This window comes from Grammomys surdaster, unplaced genomic scaffold, assembly GCF_004785775.1.
Source record: "Grammomys surdaster isolate TR1022 unplaced genomic scaffold, NIH_TR_1.0 363, whole genome shotgun sequence".
Lineage (NCBI taxonomy): Eukaryota > Metazoa > Chordata > Mammalia > Rodentia > Muridae > Grammomys > Grammomys surdaster.
This window is the reverse complement of record NW_021604782.1, coordinates 4030080-4034893: the sequence shown is the minus strand read 5'-3', so window position 1 is coordinate 4034893 and position 4814 is coordinate 4030080.

Here is a 4814-nt window from a genome sequence, read left to right as displayed (position 1 = left end):
CCTCCCCCTCCCCCTCCCTCTCCCTCTGCCTCTCCCTCCCCCCTTCCTTTCTGGTTGGTGCATAGATTCAACAGCTGGTTAACAACAAACAGACTTCAGCAAGTGGACAGTAGATGCTGGGAGGAGACCAGGGATGCCTCATGAAGCCTGTTTGTTGGCCAAAGGTTACTTCCTTCACAAAGGGAAAAGAACAGTTTTCTCGGTCATGGTGAACACAGGACAGAGCGATCCCACAAGGGAGCCATGCTATGAAGCCCAAGAGGATGTTGCAAAAGAAGTTGGAGGACAGAGAAAGGAGAGATCAGCTGATCTTGTGGCCCTTCGACAGATTTTCACCCCTGACCCTGGAACACTTGCAGCAGAGGGTCCAGCCAAATTAATGTAAGTGTGAGCCCTGTGTCATATAACTCAAGGGTGGCTGTTCATCTCTGGCATGCTGTGGTGAGAGGTAGACCAAGCACACTCACGAGGCACATGATGCAGCTCCTACTGAAATGGTTTGTCTTGAATCACAGCTATGGAAGAATAACATCATTTGGGAACACATGCTCTAAATAAATTCCTTCGAATTGAAATGCAGCCTATAAATCAGAGAGAGCGTGTCAGTGTCAATGAGAAGCAATTGGTTCCCACCATGAGAGACACAAATCTAAACTCCTATTTCCAGGCACGTCCACGTTTCCGTAGACAATAAAGTGGGCTAGACAGGCAGAGTGGTCAGGTGCCACACCCAGTATAATTTCAGATCTCCGAGCCCCATGCCAAGATTCTGCCAAACCGTATGGCATCCAAGAAATGGGAATTAGCTCAGGGAAGAAGGAAGCATATGGCGTGGGTGGGAGGGGTTTGAGGAGGAACTGCACTAGAGACAGACTCGCTCTTCCAGAGGAGTCTGCTTCACCATCAGACTGTTGAGGCAGAAACATGCTGTTCAAAACAAAACAAAAAAAAAGAATGTCCTTCGTATGGCCTTTTCACACCAGTAATTGCATACTAAAGGGGTGGACTACACCTAGGCCAGACCCTACATACATATAAAGTACAGACACAAGATGGGTACCCCCAGAGAAGGTAACCCCAGGAGTCCAGACTTTCTTGGGTGCTGTTAAAGGCATCTGGCAGAAGTAACTTGATTGCTTGCTTCAAGACCCACACTACGTATTTTGCAAGTATAATTTTTTTATTATTTCTTTGGGGGGTAAAAAAAAGTATATACATAAAATTAAACGTTAACATATTTTTAGTGGTTTTTGCCAACTGTTATTGGGGGATGGGTGTCAGATTTGGTTCTTTATGTATTTTTAAATGGTCATAAGTAATTTGAACAAAAAGAAAGAGAAAGAAGAAAAGAAAAAAGGAAGGAAGGAAGGAAGGAAGGAAGGAAGGAAGGAAGGAAGGAAGTTATTACCATTGGGTAAATAAAAGCCAATCTAAAGCACTCAGAAGTGAATGAAGGTAAAGGTCAGAGAACACTGGGCTACACATTGCAGATGCAAGCAGCAGCCTATCTTTTCGTATTTAACACAAGAGCAGGCTGTAATTCTAACAGTACTCAGATGTCGGCTCCCCATAGGCATTCCTTGATTCAATAAGCTATGACATTGAACAAGTCTCCTTCTCTCAGAGTTAGTGCTTTGGGGGAACCTTCAGTCTATCTGCCACTAAGCTAACTCTCATAATTATGTATTTTTAAAAATTATCATTACAACCTTGAGGCCATAGGAATTATCACCCCAAATTCAAAGTGAAGAGACTGAGGCAGAGAAGTGTTTTGACGTTTTATCACGGCCACACCCTATCCTGGGACATGATTACCTACGGTGAAGTGACTAAAGCAGTAAATGACCAGGGTCAGTCCTGTCAGAGAAGCAGAGGATGAGAGGAAGTTAGGGTAAACCAGTGGCTGAGATCTATGACATCTGGACTCACTTAGCCCTGTCTTTACTAAGAGGTTAAAAGGCTTTGGATGCTGGGGAAAATGACTCAGGGCTCAAATGCAGGTGATGGTGGTCACGATGCCTGTTGGTGAGGATAGGACTCTGACGATGGTTATAACACATGGTAAGGGTGGGTGAGGTGGGAGAGGAAAAGCATGACTATGACTTCATGATGGTGATGGTGGTGGTGGTGGTGGTGATGATGGTGGTGGTGGTGGTTTTGGTGGTGGTGGTGGTGGTGGTTTTGGTAATGGTGGTGGGGTGGTTTTGGTGATGGTGGTGGTGGTGGTGGTGGTGGTGGTGGTGGAGCATGACGGTAATGATAATGACTGATGAGGAGGATAATTGATAAATCCGAGGATGTAATAACTTGTGATGATGGTGATGATGGTGGTGATGGTGATAATCACAAGCCTGATGGTAGTGATGGGCATGACAATGACCACATAAACATGAAAGTGATCAGTCAGCTCCACCTACTGAACTCTATGTAGAAGACATTGTCAGAAGACCTTAGTCCTTTGTCCATCTTAGCCTCATTCTCACCCCGGGAGGCTGGCATTGTCACTTTCCTGCATAGCACGGAATGAGTGCCTCACAGCTCACGGCTAGGATCGGAATGCTGAACACAAAACCCAGCCCTGAAGATGGCCAGCTACACTCACAACCAGTATGCTGGTTGCCTTCTTACAGAGATCTACCCACAAGCCCAGCGGGAGCTGGCGTCCTGCAGAGCCTCTAAGAAGGAATGCGACCACAGTAACTCCTAAGGCCCTGTGCAGGCATGAAACTTTATGACCACGACTTTGTCACTTTCACGGAAAATACATTCAAAGTATGTTTGTCTTTTAAATTTTGTTACTTTTGTTCTTTTTATGGCCCCAAACTTGTGAACTTTTATGGTTTTTCTGTTACTTCAATAGTTTGTGATGTATTCCACTGGAGGGAAAACAAAAACTTTTATTTTACTTTACTCTGTTTTTTAACTCCATTCCTCTACCTCTCAAAAGCACCTCAAATTCATTTTGATGCATAGCAGTAATGAAATTTTACATCTACCTGACCTAGCCAACGTTATTTCTGACAGAAAGTCTCCTTGTTGCCTCTCCCTGCAATAGCTACCATAAGACAGGTTGGAGCTTTGCAGGTCCTTTTTGCATGGCAGGCAGTCCCTGCTGACCCCTGACTTAAGATTTTTCTACTTTACAACGGTATGCATGTGGTACCATTCAGTAAAAACTGCACTTTGAATTTCTATCTTCTCCTGGGCTAGCTCTATGCAGTTAGATCCTCCATCACGTTCCCGAGCAACGGCATCAAGCCACAAATTCTAGTCTAGCATAAAATCATGACAGTCTGGAAGTGATACTCTACCGAGCACTCTGCACACTGTTGCTAAGCTAACACTCAGCAGGCTGGGTGGGGGTGGGGTGGGGTAGACACAGCTTAATCTCGTGATGTATTCAGATTGCAGTGGGTTTAACTGGGACATAGCTTCACCATATATCATTGAGCATCTATAATTGAACTCCTCTCAATATGTCCATTGACATTGTCCATTGAGGAATCTCAACTTTCCTAAACTATCATGGGTAGATTCTACTCTAAACATTTAGTTTAACCAGAATGAGGACCAGCTAGTGGATGTCGGATGTCCTTACCTTCAAGTTTCTATGAAAAACGTAAGAGAACTCCAGTTCATACAGTGCATTAACAATCTAGAGCAGGGCCTTGATGAAGAACGTGGAGATTGCCACTGCACCCTGACCCATGTTTACAGCCCCTAAGTGCCTATTCCTGGAGCTTTAAGGACAGGAAAAGTGCTTAGCCTGAGGACTGGTGTTCTTCACATGTCAAAGGGCAGAGAAAGGAAAGGAACTCTTTAATTAATGTCATAGGATATATTTCTTGCAAAAATCAGGACAAAGTTTAAACAATCATAAGTTTCATTCTCAGAAAGATCCAAAGATATATTGTGCTAGCATCCTTTCTAGGCTCCGCCCCAGTTACTTGGCGACAGCCAGGTGTGCCTGACTCACTATAAAAGGGGGCTGCTTGCACCCCCCATCTCTCTTACCCTCTTATTCTCTTACTCTCTTACTTTCAACCCCTTTATCCCTCTCTCCCCTTTCCCCTCCCCATCTCTCCATGTGTTCCTGGTCTCTCTCTCTCTCTCTCTCTCTCTCTCTCTCTCTCTCTCTCTGTCTGTCTCATTCTCTCCCTCCATCCCTCTCTCTCTCTCTCTCTCTCTCTCTATCTATCTATCTATCTCTCTCTCTCTCCCCTTCTCAACTCTCCTTCTCATGCTCTAAATAAACTCTATTCTATACTAAACCCGTCTATGGCTGGTATCTGAGGAGAGGGATGCCTCAGCATGGGCCTGCAGGGGCATCCCTTCCCCCTCACTATACCGCAGTCTACCAAACATATTCTTGGCACTCTTTCTTTTTATAAAACACAACATATTGCATCTGTGCAACTAAATCAAATATTTGTAAAGACAGGACTCTCCAGCAATAGAAAAGGCTAGAGCAGTGTTCTGAAGCTTCTTAATGCTAAGACCCTTTAATACAGTTCCTCATATTGTGGTGACCCCCAACCATAAAGTTGTTTTTGTTGGTACTTCATAACTGCAATTTTGCTACTGTTATGAATCATACTGTAAACAAACACCTGTGTTTTCCCACTGTTCTTGGCAACCCCTGTGAAGGGGTCATTTGATTCCTAAAGGGGTCACAACCCCCAGGTTGAGAATCCCTGGGCTAGATGTCCAGACTCCAAACTGTTGGCCTGAAGATACACAGGAACAAAACTTTAGATTCAATCCTCAGCACTGAAATAAAAAAAAAAAGAAAAGAAAAAAATTGAATCAAAATT